Consider the following 12,224-nt stretch of genomic DNA (forward strand, 5'->3'; position numbering starts at 1 on the left):
CGAATGAGTTAAATAATGAAGATCGCAGCCTAGACGGTGAAAATGATTTACGAACCAAGGGTCTTAAAAATGACCCCGAATGTGTAATCGGAAGTTGAGGGTATGCCATCGGATACGGATTAACGGTATTCTGTTTCTTTGCTTAGTGAACATTGAAATAAGCAAGTCACATTAATAGTCGCTCGGCTCTTACACACAACACAGTGGATGTGCGAGAAGTCATACAACGTTTCTTAAATAGTTCTCTGTCTGTCTGTCTCTGTCTGTCTGTCTTTCTGTCTGTCTGTCTCTCTCTCACTCTCTCTCTCTCTATATATATATATATGTTGTGTAGTCGGGGTACATATTGGAGACACATATAACGGGGACTCAGAGCAGGGATGATAATGACATTTATATCTGTAAGAGACATTTATAACAGAGCTAGGAGAGATGCGAATTCATTATTGAATGAATATGTAATACAGTTCTTTTACATCATAGGGCAGAATCATTACAGATCATGGAGGAGGCTCATAATTCAAACTTGTATATCTACATGGTCTCTATTCTACGCTTCGCCTCTAAGTGCATCGGCTCCAAATATGACCCCCTATCTCTTCCTCTGGCCGTGAGTGTTACTCTCTGATGATCTGATTCAAACTTCGAACCCTATTTCAATATATTGAGAATCTACTTTGTTTATGATGCCATACTGTAGCTCTTTCACGTGAATAAATTCCGCGTGAATTTTACATATGTCTGTCCGAACACACTTTTGGCAAACACAGAATTCCCAATTTTAATTGTTCAATATCTAACCTATTTTTCATTTATAAACTCATATTGTCCATTCTTTTAAATGGCATATTTAATCTCCAATTATCTTAAAATAATGGACAATCGTTTTATCTGTGACATAAATAATATTTAGTTATTTCTTCTGGACCGCATTCCTAGGATTTCAATTATCCATTATCTTTTAACACTTGCCTACAGGGTTCGATTCTAGACTTTTTTCTAATATTATTATCACTTATATATATATATATATATATATATATATATATATATATATATATATATATATATATATATATATATATAACAGTAAGCGGCTCTTAAAAGTATATACCTCTCTGGTTCCTGTAGTCGTAATGCTGCCTAACTAATAAATCTTACATTAGAAAGAATCTTTGGCATTCTTGTAGGTTGACAATGACGAAAAATTGGTACCAAGGAGTGTGTACAACAGGATTATACACGCTTCGAAAGACATAGGATGTAACAAATGCTACTGCTATTAATAACATTTTCACATTTAAAATTCAGTTCAGATTGATGGATTCGTATATATTTGGCACACTAATTTATATGCGACAATATAGCCTGAAAAAAAAAGTAATCTTAAAAAAAAAATGTCGGGAACTTCCAACGAAAATTATAAAAGAAATATATTTTTAAAAAGTTATTTCATCTAAAACGGAAAAAGATAATTTAATGACGTTCTAGTAATTCTGGTTCATCTTATTTTAAAATGGCAACCGTTAGTAACTTTTAAAAATGTATTTTAGAAATATTGAATTACTTGGAGCATTGTTGATTTTATTTAAAGCAATGCTCTATTCTCAACTATCCAAAAACATTGAGTGTATCAGAATTTGGCATAAAGTTATTCTCGTATTCGTATAGTATTACTGAATGCATATTTAATATAATTAAATCCTTCTTTGCCAAAAGTTGTCCTTGATAGCTATACATCGAAACGATTTAACATTAATGCGTGCGTACACTAAGAGTTGATTTTTGGACTTTTTCTGTTTTTGATTTCATAAACAATATCACTAATGAAATTGTGTTCGAGATGGGTATATTACCTGGTTACATCACGCTCTATCCATAATACGTGAGTAAACGAACACGTACACATCCAAGACAATTATTGAATCCCCAGAAAATAACCTACGGTCCGTAGTGTAAAGGAGTCTTACATTAATGGTAACATTTGATACTACTTAAACAACACTCTTTTGTTTTACACAATTGCATAAAAAAAAACCCTCTTCCAACACCGTTTATCGTGACTGAGGGGAAATCATTCAAACTCCCTAGCTAAACATTCGCATGTAACATTCATTAGAACAAATACATGAAAGATAATTCCAAGGTCGCTATAATGACAATGGGTTCCCTCTACCGTGCTAGAAACGTTTTTACACCTGTCAATATCCTGTATATCTTCAAAGTCACAATCCGCCTATGCATGAGGTTTTATCCTCACCAATGGTCTGGTGCACTTTCTAATAGATTTTCCCTCTACAGCACTAACCAAAATAGAGTCTGTAATCTTATATGTCATTCAATGCTCACGCCTCAGTCCTAAGCCCGTAGCGTTGCTTGCTTTACAATTATTTCAATTGAATGTTCTCCGACAAACCTGAGGAACCTACTTGATCAAAATACAGCCGATCAAATTATTCGACAATCATCTTCATCCCATCCCATTACTCTACAGGTCTAAATACATTTTGTCTCCTAGTTTCTTTCTTTGGACTTCTAGCCATTAGAATCCTTCCTGAACACTGTTTCTTTGACTGTACCAATTTAAATTAACGCAAATAATTATCTGATTGCACAACTCCCCATTTAAGCTGACCCTAAAAATCTTGCTTCTAATTCACGTTCACCCCTTAAATCTCCGTGGTCAATATATATATATATATATATATATATATATATATATATATTTATATATATATTTATATATATAACTACTTAATTTAATCGCATAAAATTAATACACGAAAGTATAGATTTATGCGTAAACTTTAAGTATTTACTTCAAAAGTGCTCAATACGTAAGTAGAGCTAGTTAGTAATTTATAAAATATATATGGCGATTAAGCTACACTGAATATTCCACGTTTCATCCACTCTAGGACTCTTCAGGCTTATGCGCATAAGCCTGAAGAGTCCTAGAGCGGATGAAACGCGGAATATTCAGTGTAGCTTAATCGCCATATATATTTTATAAATTACTATATATATATATATATATATATATATATATATATATATATATATTACAAAACTTTGTTGAAATTCAAAGACTTACATTTTTTCTTTTTTGTAACTTTTGTTTATTTCATCTTGGAGTTCTTCATTACAGCCGTTTCGTAAATAGGATAGCAATTTTATGATTTTATGTTTTCATAAAAGTTTCCTATCCTCATCAATTCGTCAGAAATTATTTCCATTCGATGTAACCAACAAAAAGTTAATTTTGTACATGATAAACCTGGTGTTTTCATTTATGGAAAAGAACTTTATATATATATATATATATATATATATATATATATATATATATATAATTGCTCACCTGCACTATGTATCAGAAAATCGAAAGAATTTCGCACGGAACTACTCCTCAAACGCTTTCAATATCTACACCTACAATTGCCGTAAGTTACAATGCAAATCTTTTGCGAGCGTGTAATGTCACCAACCATTCAAGTATCACTAAGTCAGTTATTAATCTTATAGTCAGAACTTCATACACCGAACATAACGGGTGATCCATTATATATATATATATATATATATATATATATATATATATATATATATATATTGGTATTTATTATAAAGTGAACGATTCGGAAAGTTGAGACTCCAACTAGCCTTGCACCCGGCTCATGGGAACGCGTGTCTAACAACGGTATGTGTATGCTATAAACGGCGATGATTATATCATAGACAATAATAGCAGTCCTGTTTATTGTGCAACTGTGTTAAATACATTGCTCAAGTCTCCTTTATTTGGGAGGAATTAGCCAGTTCGTACGGTAACAATCGACCGGCCGTCTTAGTCCATGCAATTTCGATGGACGAACGAGTTCATGTTTCGCTGTCTTGCTAAAATTAAATTTCAATTATCGCTTCTTACGTCAAAAATAGAAAGAAAGTTTGAACTACCATATAATAACACCCACAATGAGAATATCCTGAATAATCATTCGAATAGCTCCGTTTCGTATTACTTAGTGTCTCAGCTAAATATATCGCATACTTTTAAATACTTTATTGCTAGCCGTCCCAAGTCGGCTTAATAATTATGAAAATCCTATCGGATCATTTCCAGTCATTTATGCCTATTTCTCCACTCTATGATAAAGATCAATCTGTAGGCATTATTTATATACATCCATTTTTTGTCTTCTGTTGCTTTCCGATTATATGTAATTTTGAAATAAACGTTTTAGTTTAGAAGTTTTCTTTCTTTGTTGTTTTTATTTCGACGTTTCGCTTTTCTTAAGTTATACGTGTTAAAAGTTCTAGTGTCACGTTTTTAATGTATAAACATTCACCTTCCAGTAATTAAAGAAGGAAAATTCAAGGAAGGAAATAAAGAAAGTAAAGTAAATTGCTTATGATTTTTTTTCTTTAGGTCATCAGAAATGACTTACCTTTATTTTTCAACTAGTGTTAGTAGAGTCCCTTACCATTATATTGAAAAAGAAAAGCACTCGAAAGACTTATATTGGATATTAAGCGGACCTCACTGGTTTAATTAAATCGTAAAGAAAGTCCTACATTCTAGTAAAAGATAATTTTGTGTGTTTAGGTTCATCAAATATGATGTCAATGATATTAATTTGTATATGAAAAGTCAAATTACTAACACAAATCTATAATTGATTATTTTATTATTTTCTGATGGAATCTTACACGTTTTTTTTTTCTTTTATTTTATTTCCCCTGAAGAACCATAGGGAGGAGGTTGTAATAATTTTCATCGATTTCCGCAAGACTTTCGATTCCATCAATCGTGCTCGAATACACACAGGTATACACAGGAGTTCTTCAGGGGAACCCGTTTGCTCCTTGTCTATTCATAATTGTTCTCGATTATGCGCTTCGCACATCAATCACCAATAGTGATGGCCTTATTTTGAAACAACGCCATAGCAGTAGGAACTCTGCTTCAAATGCTAGCAGACTTGAACTATGCTGACGACATTGCACTCCTTGAGAATTGTATTGACTCCGCTCAAGATTTTCTGAAACCAGTTGAGAAGGCTTGTCAAGACGTTATGCCGTATCGCAATGCTCCAAAAACAAATTACATGCATCTAAATCGATCTTCTGACGCACCGTTGCTTTCATCGGATTGATCAGGAATTGACTGTGCTGACGACGTCAAATACCTGGAAGGCTATTCCGAAAGCGAACATGATATTAATGTTAGGATCCCGCTAGCATGGAGTGCACTTCATTCTTTAGAGCAAGTATGGAAATATCCAATCAAGAAAGAAATCAAGACCAGGATCTTCAAAGCCTGCATAGAGTCAATCATTCGATACGGCTCAGAATCATGAACCCTAAGCGTATCACGCCGAAAACATCTCGATAGTAAATATACAAGAACGCTTTGACTAGCCCACAACATATTCTGGAGAAGTCACGCAACAAACAAGTCATTATATGGTTCCCTACCTTGTGTTTCCAATATTGTGAGACAGAGAGGTCTAGCACTTGTCGGTCATATTAGTCGCGATGATGAACCGGCAGGAAAGCTTCTACTTTGGTCTCCAGACGCAAAAAAGTAGAGTTGAACGTCCATGTGTAACATTGAAATCCATTATTGAAACTGAGCTGGTTGCTGCAATGGCCGACTGAGAACTCTGGCATTTGGAATTTGTTCACATTTCACCTGCGCCTACCGGCATTGGATAAAACAATTAAAAAACAAATCTGCTCGATTATCAGTCAACTATCAAGGGAAATGAATTTTTTTATTTAGCAGCAAAAACTATCTTAATATTTTTAACATTCAAATCTTAAAATCCCCCACCCAGACCTTAAAAATAAACACGTCAATACATACACCATAAAAAAATGGCAAAGTTACTGTTATAAATTTCCCAATCAGAAATTATACAAAATAATCTGAAATATCAAAATGCAAGAACAAAATAGCAAACTCAACGGAAAAAGTCGCATGAGTAAGAATAATGATGGATTATACCCATTCATATCTATCGAGAAAAGAAAAGCAACTCATTTGTATAACATATCAAAACCCACTCGCAATTAAACACATTCTAATTGATTGCACTGATTTTGTAAAACGAGGGATATTTTATATGTAGGTATATATATATATATATATATATATATATATATATATAAAGTAGTAGCGTTCGTGTGTTAGTGTGTCTGTGTAAATAAAAACATAAAGAATATATTTGAACACCCCAAAAGTATACTTTCATACCAAAAAATTGGCCTTTATCACAACATTTAAAAAGAACACACACACACACACATATATATATATGTACATATATATATATATATATATATATATATATATATAATACTAAGAAGTAAAAATTAAGTTTACAAGCCAAAAACTTCTGTAATCTTAAAGTGAATATAAATATTGATATTTATATACTAATCCCACACAAATAAATAAAACAGCTCAATACAACCAAAATAGAAGAATAGAGGTTGTCATAGATAAACACAATTTAAGACTGTAACTTATAATTTACATAAATTTTTATTCGACATCGTACTCGAAGAAAAATATTAAGACCTCCTTAATATGTGGAGTTTCAAAGAAATGCTTTCTTCTCAACGGAGGAAAGATATTAGCAAATGAATATTATAGCGAAGCAATGAATTTGCTCGTACTGGCATAAACGGAAACTGCATTATGTGAAAACTAGTTTTATATGCAAAAACATTAGTGCAAAGAGTTCATTGAATGGGTGAAATAAATGATAATGAAAAGGTTTATTAAAAATGAAAGATTAAAAAATTGGATGAAAGAATATAGGGTGGTTAGATATTTCCTATGCGATATGATCTTTAGAGTAAATGTTCCCACAAGAAGAAATCGGATTAACAATGTTGACAAATAGAGATCCAAATATGAAATCTAAAATCTGCGCAATCCAAATCTGTAGAAAAATCCCGTTTGCAAGCAGTCGCGGAAGAAATATTATTTCTAATCGTTGAGTTTTTTCACTTAGGCATAGCCTGATCGTCGTAACGAATGCTTTCGTTGCCACTTAAAAATTTAGTAATTATAAAAAACTTGATTTCCAACAAACAACGGAAGTGTAAAACGATTCGAAACGTTTTTTTGTTGTATATATAATCAGTAAACAGTCCTTGAAAATGAGTCAGCCGAAAAGTACCTCGAATGTCACCTTTTATTCGAATAGTTCATTTACTGTAAAATATCATAACGTTTTATACACTCCCCACTCTTTTGTATATATTGTTTCCGACTATATATGACTTCCACTATATATATATATATATATATATATATATATATATATATATATATATATATATATATATATATACACGTATATATATATAAACACACACACATATATATATTTATATATATACACATACATATATATACACATACATATATACACACATACATACATACATATATATATATATATATATATAGATAGATAGATAGATAGATAGATAGATAGATATAACTCAATGTAGTGGTTTGTGATTTCTGGATGTCTTATAGGAAAAAGTTTAGAGAGCATATATACATAAAATCTAAAGTGTATTATTACTTAAACTAACCGGAGAAGATTATAGACAGACTCTCGAATGGAAAAAAAGCTATGGAGCAAAATTTGTCAGGGTAAAGGTAGAGTTTTCTACGATAATTTTTTCTAAATGTATTTATTGTTTTTAAGCTTTAAAACGGACTAAAAAAAAGAAGAAGCAAGAAACTCGGAAAACGAGGGTTTAGTAGTGTTTTGAAGTGACCCCATTATAATAATATTCATAATACAATATATTTGATAAGTAGTATAGATAGAGAATGTATGTCAACTCGACGTTTCGCAGGAGTAATCAACACTTTTAATAGAGCAATTTCACATAGAACATGTGTTTTTCAACGCCACATTGCGCGGGGAAAAGATTTACACTGTAGTTTGTTATATTATTATATACGAGAAAAAGTAATCTGCGTAGCTTGTAAGTCAGTATTCAATATCCTAGCTAGAGCAGTTGTGTTAAATAATACAGTAGAACCTTTTTTAATATCGTATTGGCATGATGGAGAATGAGAAGCCAAGAAAGTCAGCGTTGCCCGACAATCAGCAAAATCCCCCCTACACAGAAGAGATCCCGAGATGTAAGAAGGCCTTCTTTAATACTTTCTTCACCAGAACTGCTAGACTCTGGAACTCCCTTAAGGGTTACTGTTTTCCTAACTGTACTGACATGCAGAAGTTCAAGTGTAATGTGAACAAATATCTTGCTGCTTAACTCCTTACGTAATATCCCTGAATTTTATGTGCCCGATAGTAGTCCCCGACATCAAAGTGGTACTGTGCCTTGTTTGGGGTGAAAATGAAAACAAAACAAGCAATACACTAAAATAAATATCCTGGTGTTGCCTGACAATTCATTAAAACAAGCATAAATTCAATTATAGTTTTGAGGAATTGAGTGATGACGAAACTATATGTTGGCCAAGACCAATAACTTTAAAATTGAAATAGCAGGTTAATTACTTATTATTATTATTATTATTATTATTATTATTATTATTATTATTATTATTAGTAGTAGTAGTAGTAGTAGTATGTTTATTATTATTATGTTTATTATTATGTTTATTATTAGTATTATGTTTACTATTATTATGTTTATTATTATGTTTAATATTATTACTATGTTTATTATTATTATGTTTATTATTATTATAATGTTTATTATAAATCTTATTATGTTTATTATTATTATGTTTATTTTTATTATGTTTATTATTATGTTTATTATTATTATGTTTATTATTATGTTTATTATTTCATGTTTATTATTATGTTTATTATCATGTTTATTATTATTTTGTTTATTATTATTATTGTTATGTTTATTATTATTATGTTTATTATTATTATTATTATTATTATTATTATTATTATTATTATTATTATTATTATTATTGCTTCGAACACATTAAAACAATAGAGAAGAATGGACTAGTCAGAGATAAAAGTGGGGTTAGAAAAACCCATGGAGGAAAGCAAGATAGACGGATTGAGAGAGTAAGAGAGATAAAAGTTTTAATATAAAAATGTTGCACACACTTTTCAGGCCCTTCTATTTTGATTCTTATTAGCTTCAAACAACGTCAGGAAGACATATCAATATTTATTATATAAGAATGTGCTTTTAAAAGTAATTCAATTAGTTATCTTATGCAAGCTGATATTCTGTACGTATCGATTATTAAAAACACAACTACTTAAATGTAATAATTCAGATATCGAAATTATTTTTATTTTGTTATTTATTTCTTATTAAATATTTTTACATTTTACATCAAACGGGCGATGGTTAATTGAATAGTGGAAGAACTGTTTGGCTGTTCAACGCATTTTATGTCTTTTTTTTCCCCCGTGGTTGTTTTTTTTTTTTTTTTGCTTTCGGGATTTTTTTTTCAGATTAGATTAGGTCTCCATATGAATTCATATAAAGTATTTTATTTAATTTTACTTTTAATATTTTCCTAATGAAATTATATATATATATATATATATATATATATATATATATATATATATATATATATATATATGCATACTAGAATTCCCATCATGAACAGAACAGTTTTGAAGGACTTTTATACTTTCATCATAAAATATTAAATTAACATATAATTGTTCTAAACCTTATATAAATGCTGATGATTGTTTTTATCGAAATGTTTACCATTTATGACTTAAGCTTAAGGCATTTTAAGATGAAATAAAAATTCAGAGTATTTCTTCATTGGCTTATGGTGATTATGAATACAATTCAATGAAAATCTTCAATATTTGAATAATCATTAGTATACAGGGTGTCTCAAAAATGTACTCACACTTTAACCCTTGCTAACATGCTGTCTTTTTTGTGTTGCAGGTGTGAGGTGTGAACCACAGCATGGCAGGAAATCAACTTAGCTTGGAAGAGAGGAAGTTTGTCCTGAAATGTTATTGGAAGACAGAAAACGCCATTGAAGTGCAAAGACGATTCAGAAGGGAATTAGCAAGACCGCCACAAACGCGCCGGACTATTGCTCGCATCAAAGAGAAATTTGAAGCAGATGGAACTGTCCAGAACGTCAACAAGAAACGTTCTGGACGACCTCGGACATCCACGAGCCCTGGAAAAGAAGAGCAGGTGCAGGAAACACTCTTTCGATCACCACAGAAATAACTTCGACAAATTGCTCGGGAAACCCACAACTCAAAAGATACCGTCCATCGCATCATGAAGCGTCTGCACTGGAAATGTTACATTCCAACACTAATTCATGCTCTCAACGAAGACAATCCTACCGGAGAGTCGAATTCTGTGAATAGTACCTGTCAAAATGTGCAGAAGATGCAGGGTTTCCCCACAAAATTGTGTGGAGCGATGAAGCAACCTTTAAATTAAATGACACCATTAATCGCCAAAATTGCACGTACTGGGGTCCTATAAATCCTCATGTAACACTTGAACACCATGTAAACTTGCCAGGTGTAACAGTGTGGTGTGGGATATCCGTACTGGGCATCATAAAGCCATTTTTTACTTAACGGAACTGTCACTGGTAAGAGATACCTTAACTTGCTTCAAGAGTTTGTTGGTCCACAAATTTCGAACATGATTCTTTAATCACATTTATCTTCTGTATTCGAAGCTATTCCATTTCACTGTATGTTCATAAATAAAGGATTTCTCGTCATTTGAAATGTGGGTACATTTTTTTAGACACCCTGTATATCAGTGGGATATGTCCATACTATGTCCACGATTACACCTTTTAAATATTCTAACTGAAACTTGGTGAATATTTATTAATTAATGACTCGTATAGTTTGCTAAAATTCCACAAAAGTCGGAGCTACGTAATTTTCAGGAATGGTTGCCATATAAACTTTGCTATCTTTTATTAAAACTAAATAAAACTATCTATAACCCATTTTACTCACCATAAAGCCACACTGATATGTTCGATTAATTAGTTCAAGAGTAAATTTTATTCATGAAATTATATAAACCTATATAACCACATAACTGCATATAAATACTTATTGTTCTTGATACAGTATAAGGTAAAAAGGATGTTAAACGCAACTATGTCATGAAATGATATATTAAAAGTTTAAAAAACAATTTGCAAATTAGTAATAACCATTCGTAATGCTACTGTTTAGTATAAGTATAATATGCATAGTTTCTAACGAGTCACACTATTGCTTTTTGATGTTGAGACGTATTCTAAACGTCAGTCTTCGAGGAGTATCAACCTAAGCAGTACCCCATACATTATCGGGATACTCTTGTTAATAGTATGTATTCTAAGGCATCCAGACCTCTGAAGGAATAGTGCGACAGTGTGTGGCAATTAAAAAAATAGAACCCCCCCCGTTTTACAATACACCAGCATCAGACGTCAAGACCTGTGTCACAACTTAAGTTCACTGGTGCATAAATGTCACGCTTTCTATTTTAATCTACTACTACTACTACTACTACTACTGCTGCTGCTGCTGCTGCTGCTGCTGATGATGATGATGATGATGATGCTGATGCTGCTGATGATGATACTATTGTTACTCGAAAATCCCTGGTCTTCACTGTCCGTCTAATCGTAACCATCAAATACAGAGAAATTAAATTTATTTTGTTTTTTTTTGTCGATAGTTGTTTCCCTTGATATAACAGAAAAAGTTATAAGGATATTAGAACGTAATCATGAGATAATTCTTCTGTGGATATTTGTATACGATAGTTAAATACATTCACAAACAAACAAATGAGTATTAGACCTGAGTGGTTTACATAGCGACTTCCTCATGCTTACTCCCTTGCCATCACAGAAAGATGTAACAGAAGGTTGAAATGGGAGGGGCAGAATCACGCCAACAACTCTGAAGTAGGACAAAAATTATAGCCCATTCATTTACAATAAGTGCTTTATGCAAAATTGATGGGTGAATATCGTTAAGTTTGTAGTCATTTACTATTTAATACGATTACCTTTTAAACACTAACAGTAAACAGATACCATAATACTTAGTTTGATGCACCGTATCACAAGAAAGGTTCATAAAAATCTATAGGTAGACAGACTAAGAGAAATAGCATAATATAATATTAGTTTGAGAAGAAAATTCTTGCGGAATTTTATATTTTGA

Source organism: Euprymna scolopes, chromosome 18, assembly GCF_053919585.1.
Source record: "Euprymna scolopes isolate OS-2025 chromosome 18, ASM5391958v1, whole genome shotgun sequence".
Classification (NCBI taxonomy): Eukaryota; Metazoa; Mollusca; class Cephalopoda; order Sepiida; family Sepiolidae; genus Euprymna; species Euprymna scolopes.